Source organism: Gossypium hirsutum, chromosome A08 (assembly GCF_007990345.1).
Source record: "Gossypium hirsutum isolate 1008001.06 chromosome A08, Gossypium_hirsutum_v2.1, whole genome shotgun sequence".
NCBI lineage: Eukaryota > Viridiplantae > Streptophyta > Magnoliopsida > Malvales > Malvaceae > Gossypium > Gossypium hirsutum.
Genome location: NC_053431.1, coordinates 67,655,473 through 67,676,911, shown reverse-complemented (window position 1 = coordinate 67,676,911; position 21,439 = coordinate 67,655,473). Strand labels below are relative to the sequence as shown.

The 21,439-nt window shown below is 35.1% G+C and overlaps 2 non-coding genes across 2 annotated transcripts; both read left to right on the top strand.

Moving 5' to 3' along the window:
• The first annotated feature begins 223 nt into the window (after positions 1-223).
• On the top strand, positions 224-329 carry LOC121205724 (small nucleolar RNA R71). The gene has a single exon (XR_005900799.1). It is a non-coding gene; the product is annotated as a small nucleolar RNA R71 (small nucleolar RNA).
• Positions 330-19,663: 19,334 nt separating this feature from the next.
• Positions 19,664-19,770, top strand: LOC121205734 (small nucleolar RNA R71). The gene has a single exon (XR_005900809.1). It is a non-coding gene; the product is annotated as a small nucleolar RNA R71 (small nucleolar RNA).
• The last annotated feature ends 1,669 nt before the right edge of the window (positions 19,771-21,439 follow it).

Here is a 21,439-nt window from a genome sequence, read left to right as displayed (position 1 = left end):
TGACAGCATAGTAACTGAGTCGACATTATAAACGCCGGCTGCTTTTGTTGGCTTAGTCCTCATGACTTGCCACTGATAGTTATTCAGTGACATTTCTTCAATGAATTCATAGGCCTCTTCAGGTATTTTGTTGTTTATGGTTCCGCCAGCAGCTGCGTCAACCATTTGCTAAGTCGAGGGATTCAGACCATTGTGGAATGTTTGTACTTGAAGCCAAAGCGGCAACCCATGGTGAGGGCACCTTCTCAGGAAGTCCATGTATCTCTCCCATGCATCGTAAAGTGTTTCTAAATCCATCTGCACAAAAGAAGAGATATCATTATGTAATTTAGCTGTTTTAGTCGGCGAAAAATATTTTAGTAAACATTGCTCGGTCATTTGTTCCCAAGTAGTGATAGACCCTCGTGGTAACGAGTTCAACCACTGTTTAGCTTTGTTTCTCAGTGAAAAGGGAAATAACCGAAGATGAATGGCATCATCAGAAACGCCATTGATTTTGAATGTATCGCAAAATTCCAGGAAATTTGCTAGGACAGCGTTGGGATCTTTATCCTGCAAACCATCAAACTAAACAAACTGTTGTATTGTCTGAATAGTGTTAGGTTTTAATTCAAAAGTATTTGCAGCTACAGCAGGTCTAACTATGCTAGATTCAGTTCCTGTTAAAGAAGGTTTAGCATAATCACACATAGTATGTGGAGCAGGATTTTGATTAGCCGCAATTGCAGGAGGTAGCTGATTGCCTTGGTTTTCAGCCATCTTTTCGGTTGGGGTTTGAGTATCATCTTTTCGCTCTTTCTCTGTGTATCGTAAGCTATGCCTTATTTCTCTTTGATTTTTGCGAATTGTACGATCGATTTCTTCGTCAAAAAGTAATGGTCCTGACGGGTTTCTTCTAGTCATAAACTATAAAAACCTGCCAAGAGAGAGAAAAAGTAAATTAATAAATAATAAAATAAAATAAAATTGCAAGAAAAATAAATGGCTAAAGTAATAAAAATTTAGTGTTCCTAATATTTCAATTCCCCGACAACGGTGCCAAAAACTTGATCGCGTGATTCGTAACAAGTAATAAATATTTATAATGAAGATCAAACCTAGACTAACTATTATCACGACGAAAAGGCAAGCACACCTATCGAACAATAGTATAGTAATGGCAAGACCGGGATATCGTACCCAAGGGAACCAAAAGTACTAGTAATAACTATCTTTTTATTATCTAGCCTAAGAATAAAAGGGTTTGTTTTAATTAGCTAATTATTTAAACTAAGAATGAACAGAGAAAAGAATTGGGGAATTGCTTTTGGGAAAATCGACTGACTTGAGACAATACCTAAGTAAAAATCCACCTAGACTTTACTTGTTATTCTGGCTCCGAATCGAACGATTTATTCATTCAACTTGTTCCGTAGAGATCCCTAAGTTATGTTATTATCCCTATTCAAGACTAATAACGTCTAATCACTAGATTGAATAACTAAGACTTTTTGTAGCATCTCGAAATAGGGCCTAAATGGAATAATGGTTGCAAAACCACAAATCTGAGATAGAATAGTTTACTTCGATTAATTTTTTTTACGATTTACCGAGTGATTAGATGCATGTCTTAGAATATTGATAAGAAATTTTATAGATTGCACGTTTAATTTGCCTATTAGGGCTTATTTGCAAAAGTTGCTGTAACAGCCCGATTTAGGGCCTAAATGGAATGATGGTTTTAGAACCATGAATTTGAAGTCAAAAAATTTATTTCCATTAAGTTTTAAGGTTATTTATTGATTAAAATATTGTGTAAAAATATCGTTAAGTAATTTTACTGATAAAGTGCTTAATTGGACTTTTAGGACTAAATTGCAAAAGTTGCAAAATATGTGTTCTAATTCATAAGTACTTGATTGAAATGAGGGTTTAAAGAGGAGGTCCTTAAATGGCAATTAGACCATTATATTTCGTTTGGACAAAAATGGGCATGAATAGGACAAAATTTTAAACAAAGGCTTTAAGGGCATTTTAGTCATTTGGTAATTAAAAGAAATAAAAAAGGGAAAATAAAGCCAAAATTGACTCATCTTTTTCATGGAGGCCGAAATTAGCATGGAGGAAGCCATGGCTAGGGTTTTCAAGCTTTCCAAGCCCAAAAGTTAGTCAGTTCTAGCCCCGTTTTTCAAGTTCTTTATGTTTTTGGAATCTCGGTAACTTGATTAAGCTTATTCTAGCAATAATTTAAGCTAGGGTTCATATTTGGAAAAATACCCATAGGTGAAATGTGTTTATTTTGCTGTTTTATGGTACAATATAAAGGATGAAATTATGTTAAACAACTTTTGCTAAGCGGTTTTAAGCAAAAATGAGTAAAACGGCTTAATCGGTAAAAGTTGTTATTGTTCATAACTATGTGTTAGAGTGAGAATTTAATGTTACCATAGATGGGAAAAATGATCAGCATGTCATAAAACATAAGAATAAGGGATGAAGTTTAATTCCCGAGCCTAGTGGCAAAAGTGTAAATATGTAAAAGTTTAGGGGCAAAATTGTAATTTTTCCAAAGTTTGAGTTAAGGACTGTTTTGAATATTACAATAATTAAATAAGTAAAATATGATGTTTTAGATCCCGAAAAACAAGATTTGAACCTAGAATGGGAGAAAAATTGAAAATCGGGAAAGTTGGTAAAATGGTCGTTTTAGTATCGAGGTAAGTTCATATGTATAATAAGCATTAATTTATGCATGTTTCAATTTAAAATTAATATATTTACTATGATTGCCGAGGTGTTGAAAGTAACTATAATTATGATGATTTAAATGCTCAATATTAATTCGACATGGAAATGAGAAAGTATGTAAGTTTGTATGTAAATAATACATTATCTTTATTACATTTTTATATTTCAGCATATTTTATGTATTGTAGCTGATTTTTGAATCATAATTGACTATTGGAAGAATGGAATAAAGTATTAGAAAGTGAGATACTTCCCGTTTGAACCTTCGAAATTGAAAGATACAGATGGTATGTAGCTAGGTCACATGTGTAATACGGGATGTATACCATGTGTACAAGAGTGCTACGAGACATTATGAGGTAGCTAGGTCGCATGGGTGATACTATGTGTACACCATGTAGACAAGAGAGCTACGAGATAGATGTAGCTAGGTTGCATGTGTGGTTCTAGGTGAAGGACACCAAGTAAACAAGAGAGCTACGAGATAAAGTGGCTAGGTCACATGGGTGATACTATGTGTACACCATGTGTACAAGAGAGCCAAAATTATGTGTACAATCGAGCTAGGTCACATGAGTGGTGCTAAGTGAAGGCCACCATGTGTACAAGAGAGCTTCATTTTTAAAGGTGGGCTGTGTGCGATACCATCGCGTATCTGTTATTATTTCGAAGCGTTCAACTGGGAAATTGATTAAATTAAATTGTGTATGAATTTGTGATGATAAGTTTAAGCATATACATGTGTAACTTATGAGCAATATGCTCGATATGTGATTGGAAATTGGAAAGATTGTTATGGGAAAGTGATGAATACAATTGAAGTTTGAAAGATCAAAATTGACAATAAAACTATTCTGGATAGTTGGAGTGATGTGAATCTAAAAATTTACCAAAATAGTAGGAATTGAATTAGAGACTAAATGAGATATCAAATTAGAGCTTAATGAGTCTATTTTTATATAACATAAATAGAGCAAGAAAAGGGATTCTATATTATGAGATATTTAAGTTTTTGAGAGACTGGTTCAGAATGACTACGTGATCCCTTGTTCTGACTTGGAAAAGTCATTAAAAATTGTAAAAATATAATTAGGGGATATTATTTATATGGTTGAAATTCTTAATGAGTCTAGCTTCTAATGAAATAAACCAGAACATCCTTTGAATTTTGTACGAGGAGAAAAGTGATTTGTAGTGAAGTGTGGTTAGAACAGTTGAGTAGTGAAACAGGGGTAACTTCAATGAATAAACTGTACTAATTGGCTGGACAAAAAATTATGAAAATTTTATGGTAAGAATATGTCTGAATATAGTTTCAACGAAAATTAACGGTCTGTAATTTGGAGTTCTGTAGCTCCAGAAATAAATAATTTAGTTTCTTGAACTCTGCTAGACAACTTATTTTGAACCTGTTTATAATTGTAATAGTGAAAGTATGTGTGTTTGTGATGGTAATATTCCGGGAACATATTGTGACTTTGTTTAAAGTATGATAATGTCTTGTTTATTAATATTTACATACTTACTTACTAAGCTATAATTTTTACTCCCTTCCTTTCCTTTTTCCTATAGTGTCGCAGATGTTAGCTCGAGTTAGAGGTCGCCGGAGGTTAAATCACACTATCAAACTATTGATCGACATATAAAGGTTTTAAAGTATTTTAAGTCTTTGGCATGTATGGAGACTCGTTTAATTGTTATTAATTTGCTAGGAATTGGCTTAAAATACTAACCTTTGTTATTTGAAGGTCTCTATTGTATAAAGTTTAATGTAGATAGTCTTGATTATGTTATTAATTAAATGATGCAATTTATGAATGTGCATGCTTGCCTATGTGTGTGGTTGAATTAAAGCATGATAAGGGCCTTGTAAGCTCTTTTTAAGGGACAACTTGAATGTGTTTGAAAAAGTTTTAAATTAGAGTGAAATTATGAATCAGTTTTCATACGATGATTAGTGATTAAGTCCGGTAATGCCTCGTACCCTGTTCTGGTGTCAAACACGAGTAAGGGGTGTTACATTTAGTGGTATCAGAGCTATGGTTTAGTCAGTTCTCGGACTTACCTATTATGTGTAAGAGTTAAGCTATACATGCCATATTACTACCTGTGATAGTGTGATGCCTCCCGATCCCGATGAAATAGTTCTGTTGAGATAGAAGTATTTTCCAACCGAGCTACCATTGACAGTGGAAGAAGGTGTTAAGTAAGTTCGTATAATTTCGAGGATATATTGGTGTACTTAAATTGATCTTGGTGACTTGTGATGATATGTGTGAGATCAAGTGTAAAATGAAATAGACATAAGTGGAGAAATATAGAAAAGTGAAAAGAAATGAAAGTTTACCTCGTTATAAACTCATCCATGTTCGTTTGACATTGACATGATATTATGTGTCTAACTTATTTGACTAAGTGAATGTGATAAATTGATTTACTCAAATTCGTGGAATTTATGTTTGAGTGCATTTGTTTTAAAATATGAATATGTGTGTAAGTCTGTCTAAAGTGAATTATATAACTGTGATAATATTAAGATGAAATGAGACTCGTAAAAGGTAAGAGTATTAGTTCATGATGTTTATGTGATAATGAATGAGTCATGAATAAGAATTTCTCTTGGAATATGAAAGATGAGATGAAGGGAAAGTTTATCTTATGATAAGTGTACATGTTGATTGGCAAATGTGTGATGCTATGAGTGTAACTTGTGAAATTAAATGAATGTTATAAGTAATTCTATTTGAGAATTATGAACACATGTATAAGTGTATTTGTTTGTATAAGATGATAGGAGGGTTGTGTAAAATGAATATGCATGTTGAGTTATTTGAAGCAAATTATATATATATTGATGAGTGTTAAGTTATATGCATGAATATATAAGAGGCAAGTTAGAAGTGTTACAGCCTTACCCCCTTCCAATAAGATTAATTGACAATGTGGTAGCAATTGAGAATGGCTTAATAAATGAACTCAGTTGCAGAAAAAATGTCAAGTTAACATGAAGATTTTCTGAATTCTGAAATGTTACAGTTAAAGAAAGATTAGACTTATTTAATTAACTCATCCAGGTATGATGCTTAAAGTATATGATTACTGGATTTTTTAAAAAGAAATTTTGATTGTGAATGAGATAATGTGGATTTAGTAATGATAGAATTAGACAGAAGAATAATGATTGAACTGTATTAACAGCTGCATGCAGGGTTTTTGGTTAAAACAAAAAAAATGAAAGCAAATGTGAGGATTGGAAATAGTTTTCGATTAATATAGAGGTCATACAGAGTTGAAACTTAGTTATATTGGATTTCAATTTGATAGTGGGGTGATTTTGAAAGTACTGCTTTGAAGAAAATTTGTTTGGAGATGTTGAAGAAATTTTGAGAAAAGATATTGAATCTTTTTACTGGTAAGATTTTCGAGGACGAAAATCCCTAAAGGGGGAAGAAATGTAACATCTCGAAATAAGGCCTAAATAGAATAGTGGTTGCGAAACCACAAATCTAAGATAGAAAAGTTTATTTCGATTAATTTTTTTTATGATTTGCCGAGTGATTAGATGCATGTGTTAGAGTATTGGTAAGAAATTCTATAGATTGCATGTTTAATTTGCCTATTAGGGCTTATTTGCAGAAGTTGCTGTAACAGCCCGATTTAGGGCCTAAACGGAACGATGGTTTTAGAACCACAAATTTGAAGTCAAAAAATTTATTCTGATTAAGTTTTAAGGTTTATTTATTGATTAAAATATTGTGTAAAAATATCGTTAAGTAATTTTACTGATAAAGTGCTTAATTGGACTTTTAGGATTAAATTCCAAAAGTTGCAAAATATGTATTGTAATTCATAAGTACTTGATTGAAATGGGGGTTTAAAGAGGAGGTCCTTAAATGGAAATTAGACCATTATATTTCATTTGGACAAAAATGGGCATAGGACAAAATTTTAAAGAAAGGCCTTAAGGGCATTTTAGTCATTTGGTAATTAAAAGAAATAAAAAGGGAAAATAAAGCCAAAATTGACTCATCTTTTTCATAGAGGCCGAAATTAGCATGGGGGAAGCCATGAATAGGGTTTTCAAGCTTTCCAAGCTCAATAGTAAGTCCGTTCTAGCCCCATTTTTCAAGTTCTTTATGTTTTTGGAATCCCGGTAACTTGATTAAGCTTATTCTAGCAATAATTTAAGCTAGGGTTCATATTTGGAAAAATACCCATAGGTGAAATGTGTTTATTTTGATGTTTTATGGTACAATATGAAGGTTGAAATTATGTTAAACAACTTTTGCTAAGTGGTTTTAAGCAAAAATGAGTAAAACGGCTTAATCGGTAAAAGTTGTTATTGTTCATAAATATGTGTTAGAGGGAGAATTTGATGTTACCATAGAAGAGAAAAATGATCAGCATATCATAAAACATAAGAATAAGGGATGAAGTTTAATTCCCGAGCCTAAGGGAAAAAGTGTAAATATGTAAAAGTTTAGGGGCAAAATTGTAATTTTTCCAAAGTTTAAGGACTATTTTGAATAGTACAATAATTAAATAAGTAAAATATGATGTTTTAGATCCCGAAAAACAAGATTTGAACCTAGAATGGGAGAAAAATTGAAAATCGCGAAATTTGGTAAAATGGTCGTTTTAGTATCGAGGTAAGTTCATATGTATAATAAGCATTAATTTATGCATGTTTCAATTTAAAATTAATATATTTACTATGATTGCCGAGGTGTTGAACGTAACTATAATTATGATGATTTAAATGCTTAATATTAATTCGACATGGAAATGAGAAAGTATGTAAGTTTGTATGTAAATAATACATTATCTTTATTACGTTTTTATATTTCAGCATATTTTATGTATTGTAGCTGATTTTTGAATCATAATTGACTATTGGAAGAATGGAATAAAGTATTAGAAAGTGAGATACTTCCCGTTTGAACCTTCAGAATCGAAAGATACAGATGGTATATAGCTAGGTCACATGTGTAATACGGGATGTATACCATGTGTACAAGAGTGCGACGAGACATTATGAGGTAGCTAGGCCACATGGGTGATACTATGTGTACACCATGTAGACAAGAGAGCTACGAGATAGATGTAGCTAGGTTGCATGTGTGGTTCTAGGTGAAGGACACCATGTAAACAAGAGAGGCACGAGATAAAGTGGCTAGGTCACATGGGTGATACTATGTGTACACCATGTGTACAAGAGAGCCAAAATTATGTGTACAATCGAGCTAGGTCACATGAATGGTGCTAAGTGAAGGCCACCATGTGTACAAGAGAGCTTCGATTTTAAAGGTGGGCTGTGTGCGATACCATCGCGTATCTGTTATTATTTCGAAGTGTTCAACTGGGAAATTGATTAAATGAAATTGTGTATGACTTTATGATGATAAGTGTAAGCATATACATGTGTAACTTATGAGCAATATGCTCGATATGTGATTAGAAATTGGAAAGATTGTTATGGGAAAGTGATGAATACAATTGAAGTGTGAAAGATCAAAATTGACAATAAAACTGTTCTGGATAGTTGCAGTGACGTGACTCTAAAAATTTACCAAAAATAGTAGGAATTGAATTAGAGAATGAATGAGATATCAAATTAGAGCTTAATGAGTCTATTTTCACATAAACAGATCAAGCAACGGAATTCTATATTATGAGATATTTAAGTTTTTGAGAGACTGGTTCAGAATGACTACGTGATCCCTTGTTCTGACTTGGAAAAATTATTAAAAATTATAAAAAATTAATTAGGGGATATTATTTATATTCTGGATATCCTTAATGAGTCTAGTTTCAAATGAAAGAAACGAGAACATCCTTTGAATTCTATACGAGGAGAAAATTGATTCGTAGTGATGAGTGGTAGTGAAACACGGGTAACTTCAATGAATAAACTGTACTAACTGGCTAGACAAAAAATTCTGAAAATTTTATGGTAAGAATATATGTGAATCTAGTTTCAAGGAAAATTAACGGTTTGTAATTTGGAATTCTGTAGCTCCAGAAATAAATAATTTATTTTCTAGAACTCTGCTAGATAGCTTATTTTGAACCTGTTTATGATTGTAATAGCGAAAGTATGTGTGTTTGTGATGGTAATATTCCGGGAACATATTGTGACTTTGTTTAAAGTAAGATAATGTATTGTTTATTAATATTTACATACTTACTTACTAAGCTATAATTTTTACTCCCTTCCTTTTCTTTTTCCTATAGTGTTGCAGATGTTAGCTCGAGTTAGAGGTCGCCGGAGGTTAAATCACACTATCAAACTATTGATCGATATATAAAGGTTTTAAAGTATTTTAAGTCTTTGGCATGTATGGAGACTCGTTTAATTGTTATTAATTTGCTAGGAATTGGCTTAAAATACTAACCTTTGTTATTTGAAGGTCTCTATTGTATAAAGTCATTTAATGTAGATAGTCTTGATTATGTTATTAATTAAATGATGCAATTTATGAATGTGCATGGTTGCCTATGTGTGTGGTTGAATTAAAGCATGATATGGGCCTTGTAAGCTCTTTTTAAGGGACAACTTGAATGTGTTTTAAAAGGTTTTAAATTAGAGTGAAATTATGAATCGGTTTTTATACGATGATTAGTAATTAAGTCTGATAATGCCTCATACCCTGTTCCGGTGTCAAACACGGGTAAGGGGTGTTACATTTAGTGGTTGCAAAACCACAAATCTGAGATAGAAAAGTTTATTTCGATTAATTTTTTTTATGATTTACCGAGTGATTAGATGCATGTGTTAGAGCATTGGTAAGAAATTTTATAGATTGCATGTTTAATTTTCCTATTAGGGCTTATTTGCGGAAGTTGCTGTAACAGCCCGATTTAGGGCCTAAACGGAACGATGGTTTTAGAACCATGAATTTGAAGTCAAAAATTTATTCCGATTAAGTTTTAAGGTTTATTTATTGATTAAAATATTATGTAACAATATCGTTAATTAATTTTATTGATAAAGTGCTTAATTGGACTTTTAGGGCTAAATGGAATTAGTCCAATATATTTCGTTTGGACAAAAATGGGCATGAATAGGACAAAATTTTAAAGAAAGGCCTTAAGGGCATTTTAGTCATTTGGTAATTAAAAGAAATAAAAAGGGAAAATAAAGCCAAAATTGACTCATCTTTTTCATAGAGGCCGAAATTAGCATGGGGAAAGCCATGAATAGGGTTTTCAAGCTTTCCAAGCTCAATAGTAAGTCCGTTCTAGCCCCGTTTTTCAAGTTTTTTATGTTTTTGGAATCCCGGTAACTTGATTAAGCTTATTCTAGCAATAATTTAAGCTAGGGTTCATATTTGGAAAAATACCCATAGGTGAAATGTGTTTATTTTGATGTTTTATGGTACAATATGAAGGTCGAAATTATGTTAAACAACTTTTGCTAAGTGGTTTTAAGCAAAAATGAGTAAAACGGTTTAATCGGTAAAAGTTGTTATTGTTCATAACGATGTGTTAGAGTGAGAATTTGATGTTGCCATAGAAGGGAAAAATGATCCGCATGTCATAAAACATAAGAATAAGGGATGAAGTTTAATTCTCGAGCCTAGGGGCAAAAGTGTAAATATGCAAAAGTTTAGGGGAAAAATTGTAATTTTTCCAAAGTTTGAGTTAAGGACTATTTTGAATAGTGCATGAATTAAATAAGTAAAATATGATGTTTTAGATCCCGAAAAATGAGATTTGAACCTAGAATGGGAGAAAAATCGAAAATCGGGAAAGTTGGTAAAATGGCCGTTTTAGTATCGAGGTAAGTTCATATGTATAATAAGCATTAATTTATGCATGTTTCAATATAAAATTAATATATTTACTATTATTGCCGAGGTGTTGAAAGTAAGTATAATTATGATGATTTAAATGCTCAATATTAATTCGACATGGAAATGAGAAATTATGTAAGTTTGTATGTAAATAATACATTATCTTTATTACGTTTTTATATTTTAGCATATTTTATGTATTTTAGCTTATTTTTGAATCAGAATTGACTATTGGAAGAATGGAATAAAGTATTAGAAAGTGAGATACTTCCCGTTTGAAACTTCAGAATCGAAAGATACAGATGGTATGTAGCTAGGTCACATGTGTAATACGAGATGTATACCATGTGTACAAGAGAGCTACGAGACATTATGAGGTAGCTAGGTCGCATGGGTGATACTATGTGTATACCTTGTAGACAAGAGAGCTACGAGATAGATGTAGCTAGGTTGCATGTGTGGTTGCAGGTGAAGGACACCATGTAAACAAGAGAGCTATGAGATAAAGTGGCTAGGTCACATGGGTGATACTATGTGTACACCATGTGTACAAGAGAGCCAAAACTATGTGTACAATCGAGATAGGTCACATGAGTGGTGCTAAATGAAGGCCACTATGTGTACAAGAGAGCTTCGATTTTAAAGGTGGGCTGTGTGCGATACCATCGTGAATCTGTTATTATTCCGAAGCGTGCAACTGGGAAATTGATTAAATGAAATTGTGTATGACTTTGTGATGATAAGTGTAAGTATATATGTGTGTAACTTATGAGAAATATGCTCGATATGTGATTGGAAATTGGAAAGATTGTTATGGGAAAGTGATGAATACAATTGAAGTGTAAAAGATCAAAATTGACAATAAAAATGTTCTGGATAGTTGCAGTAACGTGAATCTAAAAATTTACCAAAAATAGTATAAATTGAATTAGGAACTGAATGAGATATAAAATTAGAGCTGAATGAGTCTATTTTCATATAACAGAAATAGATCAAGCAAAGGAATTCTATATTATGAGATATTTAAGTTTTTGAGAGACTGGTTCAGAATGACTATGTGATCCCTTGTTCTGACTTGGAAAAATCATTAAAAATTGTAAAAATATAATTAGGGGATATAATTTATATGCTTGAAATACTTAATGAGTTTAGTTTGAAATGAAATAAACGAGAACATCCTTTGAATTCTGTACAAGGATAAAATTGATTCGTAGTGAATAAGGGGCAGAACAGTTGAGTAGTGAAACAGGGGTAACTTCAATGAATAAACTGTACTAATTGGCTGGACAAAAAATTCTAAAAATTTTATGGTAAGAATATATGTGAATATTGTTTCAAGGAAAATTAACGGTTTGTAATTTGGAGTTCTGTAGCTCCATAAATTAATAATTTAGTTTCTAGAACTCTGCTAGATAGCTTATTTTAAACCTGTTTATGATTGTAATAGTGAAAGTATGTGTGATTGTGATGGTAATATTCCGGAAACATATTGTGACTTTGTTTAAAGTATGATAATGTATTGTTTATTAATATTTACATACTTACTTACTAAGCTATAATGCTTACTCCCTTCCTTTCCTTTTTCCTATAGTGTCGCAGATGTTAGCTCGAGCTGGGGGTCGCCGGAGGTTAAATCACATTATCAAACTATTGATCGATATATAAAGGTTTTAAAGTATTTTAAGTCTTTGGCATGTATGGAGACTTGTTTAATTGTTATTAAGTTGCTAGGAATTGGCTTAAAATACGACCTATGTTATTTGAAGGTCTCTATTGTATAAAGTCATTTAATGTAGATAGTCTTGATTATGTTATTAATTAAATGATGCAATTTATGAATGTGCATGCTTGCCTATGTGTGTGGTTGAATTAAAGCATGATATGGGCCTTGTAAGCTCTTTTTAAGGGACAATTTGAATGTGTTTGAAAAAGTTTTAAATTAGAGTGAAATTATGAATCGGTTTTTATACGATGATTAGTAATTAAGTCCGATAATGCCTCATACCCTGTTCCGGTGTCAAACACGGGTAAGGGGTGTTACACTTTTCTCTAATTAACACTCTGGGGTTCGCATTAACTCGATCTATGGATCCCCTTATTAGGTTTCACCCTAATTCGACAAAATCTTGTCACCCTATTTCTAGGCGCGCAATCAACTCCGCTTAATTATGGCTAATGTACTCTTAGACAGGGTCTATTCCTCCTCTGAATAAGAGCGTGTCTTGAATCAGTATCCTGGGATATCAAAATAAGAATTAAGAACACATAATTAAGAACAATTTAAATATTTATCATACAATTCAGAAAATAATAACAAGATTCGTCTTAGGTTTCATTCCCCTTAGGTATCTAAGGGGTTTAGTTCATAATAAAATAAGAGCACATCTCAAAAGTATAAAAATAACAAAACATGAAGAAAACTCTAAAACCCCTGAAGGAATTCTAAGAGAGGTCTTCAGTCTTGGAGTAGCTCCGGCTTTTGGGATGGATCATCTAGCTTCCTTCAAGTAATTCCTGGCGTGTAGTTCTGTATTCCAGAAAAGTTCTGGAAGAGGCCCCCCTCTCTAAGTCATACTTAGGGTGTTTATATGGGCTTTGGATTGGCTTTCTTCCTCTCTAAGTACCCTTTTCCATGTAAAATACAACTCTTTGAAAAAGGGACACGCCCGTGTGCCATGGCCGTGTGACGTGATTGCCAGGCCGTGTTCGATCTGTTAAATTGCCATGGCCGTGTGGGCTCAATGGCCAGGCCGTGTGAATCGTGTAAACCTTGGTTGACACCCCCGAAGGCCACCAGCGTGTGAGATGCCCGTGTGGCAAGGCTTAGGCCGTGTGATATTCTCGATTTGGTCTGTTTTGTCCCTTTTTAGCTTGTTTTTGGCTCCTTTTGACTCTTGGTGCTCTCCTGAGTACAAAACATGAAATAACCTAATTAAGAGCACCAAAATCCACAAATCTAGTAGTAAACATCCATAATTATGCTAAGTATTTGGGGTAAAACTATGTATAATTTGGCGTTTATCAAATACCCCCACACTTAAGCATTTGCTTGTCCTCAAGCAAAACTCTCAGTTATTGCCAGAATTCATTCTTTTCAATCACATGATCAGTATTGATAATGTTGCAAACTATTCCACGAAAAATCATACAGTGAGAATTTAACTATAGGGTCATTAAAAGCCTCAAATAATCTAAATCAGATATTTTGATAATTAAATCATAGGTAATCTCCTTCCTCTAAGTAATTAACTTTAGTCCTAAATAAACAAGAGATGACATCCTAACTAAAGATTCGCTCAAATCACTTAAAGTGTTTAAGGTTCAAGATTAAGCACTCGATTGTCTAACATGAAAAGTTATAACCATAGGCTTGCATGAAAATCAAATCTCCACCACTTGTAAATGATATGATACACTAATCAAAAGGTCTTTTCATGGTTGTAATGGGGTTTAGGTTACAGGTATAGATACAAGCTGAAGAACAAGGGTTAGAATCGAGATAATTTCAATATGTTACCCCCTATCAAAAACTTAATTACTGAACCACAAACAAATATCTAGAGCTATTTTGCATGAGTTCATGACAACTTTAGCTTGCTGAGAATTACATTTTTTTATCAACTCATCAAGTCAATACAATAGAGAAATCATATTTCATGATTCAGTAACAAAAAATGGGAACATAGTGGGGTAATAATATTAAATTTAATCTCGATAAAAAGGTAAATTAATTAAGAGGATTTCAACAATAATGGGTTAATGGGTTAATGATAAGGGTTAATCAATAAAAAAAGTTAGTAGGCTCAAAGGGGGTTCGCTAAGGGTTTAATTATGTGGGAAGGCTTTTTATGGAGTAAATGAGTTAAATCCTAAGTTCCTTTATCATCTCAGTATATCAAATCATACGTGTGATCTCGACATGCATAATCGAAGCAAGTTCTAGAATAACAGTTTAATATTGACTCACTCAAACCACAAAAGAAGTGAGCAAGAAAGAAAGCTATCTGCTCAAAAGGCTCAAAAATCTCACAAAAAATTTGGGTTTTTGATGTCATTTCTGTATACTTAGGATTTCAAGATAATACCTCAATTTAGGAAAAATAGTATAAATATTTTATTTCTCAAAATATCAACTTATCATGCTCGATTCTTTAAGGTCCTATAATCAAATAATCATGCATAATTCCCTTGGTCTAATTCACGACATATCAACAATAATTATAGATCAATCTGAATTCATTCTATCAATATTATGAGAAAATCACTTAAGCACAAGACCAAATTCAGGGATTTGAGAATAATGCAAAAAGTTAGGTTTCATGTTCACCCCCCACACTTAAGATGTACATTTCCCTCAATGTAGAAAAATAGATTATTCAAAAGAAAGAAAATCATAAGAGGAAAGGAGGTGAAACTCCCTGTTATATGGATGTGGAGTTTGATTCTGAGGATGGAATGTTCGGGGAAAGTGGTAGCTGCCATTGTTCTTGGCTAGATGAAGAAATTGGGTCGTTGAACATGGCACTCGTGAGGTATTGTTTCCCATTTGTTTCCTCATTCCGTAAAATATTCCTAGCAGCTTTGCTTGGAAGTCTGTAGAATCATGAAGAGCTTATTAAGAGTTGGTGTGGAAGAGAGCGTAGTGGGATTACTTGTTAGAAATACCAGAAAATAGAAAAAGTAAAATTTACTAATATAGATATGTTTTTCAAAATAAAATAATAAAATTGAATTGAAAATAAAAATAGAAATAAAATAAATAAAATAAAATAAAAATAAGAATAAATAAAAAAATAGGAGGATTCAATGATCCTCGTCGGTGGGGCCCTCAGGTGGTGGTGCTGGAGTGGCAATGTGAAAGTGCTAGCACAGCTGCTGCATCACGGCCTGCATATCTTCCATCTTTCAGTCCCGTTGCGATCTCGTTCTTGAATCATCTCGAACTATGTAGTGCAATACTGCTTGAAGTGGGCGAGTTGGTCGGAAATATGTGCCAATGAAGCAGCCGCATGAATTGGTGGTTCCCTAGATGGCGCGGTGGCAGGCTCATCATGCTGTGGGGGAACATTATTAGGGATGTCCTCAAGATCCTCCTCGTCAATGGCATGTGAGAGACGGTACTGAGGAGGACCGGTCCCACGTCGGCGCTCGATCATCCTCATGTGTAACATAGTCGTGATGCCCTGTGGGGACATATGACCTATCAGGGTAAGCACTGATGACTGGGCCGTGGTGTTGAGGAGGCCGAAGTGTCTGGCAAGGCGCATCACGTAGGGGCCAATAGAGATCACTCCCTTCCTATGCCGCTCGATCTGATGGCGAATGGCGAAAACAATGAAGTATGCCAAGTCAGTCACATGTGCATTCACCATACACCATAAATAGTAGGCGTCGTGGGTGTTGACGACGCCGGTGCTCTACCTACTTCCGGTCAAGGTGTGTACCTATATGGTATAGAGATATCGTAGGGAAGGGGGGAGAGCTGAGGCCTTCGAGCGGCTGGGGTCGTAGGTGGAAGAGAGTGGTGCCAAAGCCATCCCAGCACAAGGAGGAGGAGAGGTGGATATTGCGTGGTAGTGCATTCATGTCCTCCTCCTCCATAAACTCATCGGTGTAAAGTCCCAGAGCAACTCCAAACTCTGGGACACTCATCGCACGAACTAGATCGCCTAATCAGAAGTGAATGGTGTCTGGGTCGTCATTGTTCGTCATCACCACCTGTAAATGAAAAGTAGAGCATAATTCTAAAGTTAGCTCTAAATAAGTGGGCTCGGTAATAGCGAAGAACCATTTCCATGGGTCTGTAGACAGGAGGGCATGGATGGCATCAGTGAGCTGGACTTGCTCTACGACAGCTCAGTCGATGCAGCGACCTGTGGTGATGGGTCGTGCGCGTAATATCTGAAATAGCTCCTCCTGCGAAGCTTGCAAAAATTCTAGGAACGGATGTCGAACTTTGGCTGTAGCACGTACCGAGGAAGAACCCGGTCCTCTACGTCTCTTTGAGGATGGAACCGCGGCCTTCTTGACTCTCGAAGACAACATAATGTTCCTGAAAATACATTAGCATTGATAGAATCCAAGATACATCAGTAGTTAAGCAAGAGGCCTAAAACTAGTATATGCTATTTAGTAGCTTAAACAATTCAAATATAGAAAATTCTAAAGCAAATTCCTAACTTGTCTAAAACATATTTGTAATAGTAACAATATCTATGCAAAGCATGTAGAATACTAATGTAGGAACACAAATTGGAAAAATAAGGTTGAGAAAGTGAACCAAAAGCTGTTGTAAGGAGGTGCACGGGCGTGTTGGTGGCGAGCACAGGCGTGTGACGTGGGGATGAAGCCGTGTGGTGGGTAAAATGGAGGGTATAGGGAGGGGAAATGGGGATTAATGCATGGGGAGTGGATTTGATGGTGGTTTGGGGGTTGGGAAAGTGAGAATCTAGAGAATGGTGGCTGAAATAGGGATTAGGGGTTGGGGGAGGGTAGATTTCGGCTAGGGTTTTGAAAGGAGGAATAAGATGAACAGTGGTTTGCTTCTATAGGGGAGGGGCACACGGCCTAGGGCCACGCCCTTGTACTTTGAGGGTGAGCCCGTGTTTTTTGAATTTTGAGAGTTAGGTCGTGCCCGGCTACTGTCACACACCCATGTCTCTTGGGTATGTGTAAAACACAGCCATGTCACACGGCCGTGCCCAGCTTTGTTCGCTTCTTCCACACCCGTGTTTTATGGTAGCACGCTCGTGTGTTGTTGTACATGGCTGAACGGTACGAGCATGTTGAAGAAATAGAATCGAGCCTTGTTCCTGGTACGCCCGTGGTTTTCTATCCCCACGCCCGTGTTTTTCCTATCAAGTTCACCCACGGCCATGTCGCACGGCTGTGGGGATTTATCACACCCCGTGTTTTGGGGAAATCATGTCCTGCTTCAATATGGCCGTATCGCACGGCCGTGTCTCTTCCCTTGTTTGGCCACGGCTGCACGCCCGTGTGCCTGGCCGTGTGTGCTGAAAAACTTTATAATTCAAAGACTAAGTTAAAGATTCAAAGTGTTAGAGATTAAAAATAAAGAAATCAAAATATGTTAGTGCTTGGGTTGCCTCCTGAGAAGCGCTTATTTATAGTCTAAGCTCGACTTACCTCTCCGTTGATTTATCATGGTGGTTTGAGGAGTTCATACTCCTTATTCCTACTGTCAATCTTAAAATAAGGTTTTAATCGGGTGTTGTTTACCTTAAAAGGGCCGAACTTGGGATGACTCACCTCAACCGTACGGAATGGGAAAATACTAAGTGCCATAAGAGAGATTTCCTTATTTGGTGTGGTAGTGACAATGTGGGGATCTGTGGCATCTAGTAATACTTTATCGCCAACCTAAAGTTGATTAGGAGAGGTATCGGGCTGGTTTTGGCATAGTTTCGGTTTATCATATGTTCTCGGTTTGTGTGCTCGCCATTCATCTAGCTCCTCTATTTAAAGCCTTCATTCCTCATGGGTGTCTTTGTTCTCTACATAATAGTAGTGCACTGTCTCTGTTGTCTTGGTTCGGGGAGGTTCTTGCAAGGACGATTGAGTATTAGTTTTATCATTGACAGGTTTTATAGCATTATCTTGAGTTTTAGAGGTTTTGACTGAGTCGCGTGCTTGAAGTGTTACTGTGTCGTCACCTGTACGAAGTGTTAACTCTCCTGTGCCTACATTAATGATGGTTCTGGCAGTTGCTAAAAAGGGTCATCCTAAAATTAAAGGTAGCTCGTTATCCTCATCTATATCTGAGATGACAAAGTCTACTGGGTAAATAAATTTATCAATTTTAACGAGAACATCTTCAATAATACCCTTAGGAAATCTAACTGTTTTGCCAGCCAATTGTATGCTCATCCTAGCCTGTTTGGGTTTACTGAGACCTAGTCATTTAAACATTTTATATGGCATAACATTTATACTTGCCCCTAGATCAGCTAAAGCATTATTCACAGATAAACTACCAATTAAGTAAGGAATTGTAAAACTCCCTGGATCTTTCAATTTGTTAGGTAGTTTATTCTTTAGAATAGCTGAGCAGACTGTATTGAGTTCCATATGTGATGCAACGTCTAATTTCCTTTTATTGGTCAGAAGTTCCTTTAAGAATTTTGCTGAGTTGGGCATATATGAAAGAACTTCAATAAAAGGGTAAGTTAATATGTAATTTTTTTAAGAGTTTGACAAACTTACTGAATTGTTCTTCTGTTCTGTCTTTCGTTATCGCTTTAGGATATGGCACACGAGGTTCATGATTCGTACTTACCTGTTTGGGATCATTATTGTTTACCTCTTCTCGTCCTTTGTTCATCGCGTTGTCTTACTGTATTTCTGGCTCGGGTGCAATGAGTCAGTCCTTATTTTAAGTGCTAATTACATTGAGGTGTTCCCTCGGATTAGGTTCAGTATTACTTGGTAAGCTACCTTGTGGTCGTTCAGAGATTAGTTTGGATAGCTGGCCTATCTGAGTTTCGAGTCCTCGGATTGATGCTTGTTGATTCTTAAGTGCTGTCTTGATATTTTAAAAATAGGTTTCTGACACCGAGATGAATTTAGAAAGCATCTCTTCAAGGTTTGGTTTCTTCTCTTGTTGATAAGGTGGCTGTTGAAAACTCTGAGGATTTTGTGGCTTTTGATTCCCTTAACCACCTCAGGAGAAATTTGGGTGGTTCCTCCAACCTACATTATAGGTATTACTATATGAGTTATTTTGAGATTGAAAGTTATTGTTACCCATATAGTTGACTTGTTCTCCTTCAGTTGTAGGACTGAAGGATTGGTATTCTGTATGCACACCTCCGCTACTTGAGTCACACCTCATTATTGGATGTACCTGTGCAGAACCAAGAAAACTATCAATCTTTTTATTGAGAAGTTCTACTTGATTTGACAGCATAGTAACTGAGTCGACATTATAAATGCCGGCTCTTTTTGTTGGCTTAGTCCTCATGACTTGCCACTGATAGTTATTCAGTGACATTTCTTCAATGAATTCATAAGCCTCTTCAGGTGTTTTGTTGTTTATGGTTCTGCTAGCAGCTGCGTCAACCATTTGCCAAGTCGAGGGATTCAGGCCATTGTGGAATGTTTGTACTTGAAGCCAAAGCGGCAACCTATGGTGAGGGCACCTTCTCAGTAAGTCCTTGTATCTCTCCCATGCATCGTAAAGTGTTTCTAAATCCATCTGGACAAAAGAAGAGATATCATTACGTAATTTAGCCGTTTTAGCTGGCGGAAAATATTTTAGTAAAAATTTCTCGGTCATTTGTTCCCAAGTAGTGATAGACCCTCGTGGTAACGAGTTCAACCACTATTTAGCTTTGTTTCGCAGTGAAAAGGGAAATAACCAAAGATGAATGGCATCATCAGAAATGCCATTGATTTTGAATGTATCGCAAAATTCCAGGAAATTTGCTAAGAGAGCATTAGGATCTTTATCCTGTAAACCATCAAACTGAACAAACTGCTGTATCATCTGAATAGTGTTAGGTTTTAATTCAAAAGTATTTGCAGCTACAGCAGGTCTAACTATGCTAGATTTAGTTCCTATTAAAGAAGGTTTAGCATAATCATACATAGTACGTGGAGCACGATTTTGATTAGCCGCAATTGCAGGAGGTAGCTAATTGCCTTAGTTTTTAGCCATGTTGTCAGTTGGGGTTTGAGTATCGTCTTCTCGCTCGTTCTCCGTGTATCGTAAGCTACGCCTTATTTCTCTTTGATTTTTGCGAATTGTACGATCAATTTCTTCGTCAAAAAGTAATGGTTCTGACGGGTTTCTTCTAGTCATAAACTATAAAAACCTGCCAAGAGAGAGTAAAAGTAAATTAATAAATAATAAAATAAAATAAAATTGCAAGAAAAATAAATGGCTAAAGTAATAAAAATTTAGTGTTCCTAATATTTCAGTTCCCCAGCAACGGCACCAAAAACTTGATCGCGTGATTCGTAACAAGTAATAAATATTTATAATGAAGATCAAACCTAGACTAACTATTATCAAATCGAAAAGGCAAGCGCACCTATCGAACAACAGTATAGTAATGGCAAGACCAGGATATCGTACCCAAGGGAACCAAAAGTACTAGTAATAACTATCTTTTTGTTATCTAGCCTAAGAATAAAAGGGTTTGTTTTAATTAACTAATTATTTAAAATAAGAACGCACAGAGAAAAGAACTGGGGAATTGCTTTTGGGAAAATCGATTGACTTGAGACAATACCTAAGTAAAAATCCACCTAGACTTTACTTGTTATTCTAGCTCCAAATCTAACGATTTATTCATTCAACTTGTTCCGTAGAGATCCCTAAGTTATGTTATTATCCTTATTCAAGACTAATAAAGTCTAATCCCTAGATTGAATAACCAAGACTTTTCTCTAATTAACACTCTAGGGTTGCATTAACCCGATCTATGGATCCCCTTATTAGGTTTCACCCTAATCTGGCAAAATCTTGTCACCCCATTTCTAGGCGCGCAATCAACTCCACTTAATTATGGAAAATGTACTCTTAAACAGGGTGTATTCCTCCTCTGAGTAAGAGTGTGTCTTGAATCAGTATCTTGGGATATCAAAACAAGAATTAAGAACACATAATTAAGAACAAGTTTAATATTTATCATATGATTCAAAAATAATAACAAGATTCGTCTTAGGTTTCATTCCCCTTAGGTATCTAAGGGGTTTAGTTCATAATAAAAAAAGAGTACATCTCAAAAGTATAAAAATAACAAAACATGAAGAAAACTCTAAAACGCCTGAAGGAATTTTGAGAGAAGTCTTCAGTCTTGGAGTAGCTCCAGCTTTTGGGATGGATCATCTGGCTTCCTTCAAGTAATTCCTGGCGTGTGGTTCTGTATTCCAGAAATGTTCTGGAAGAGGCC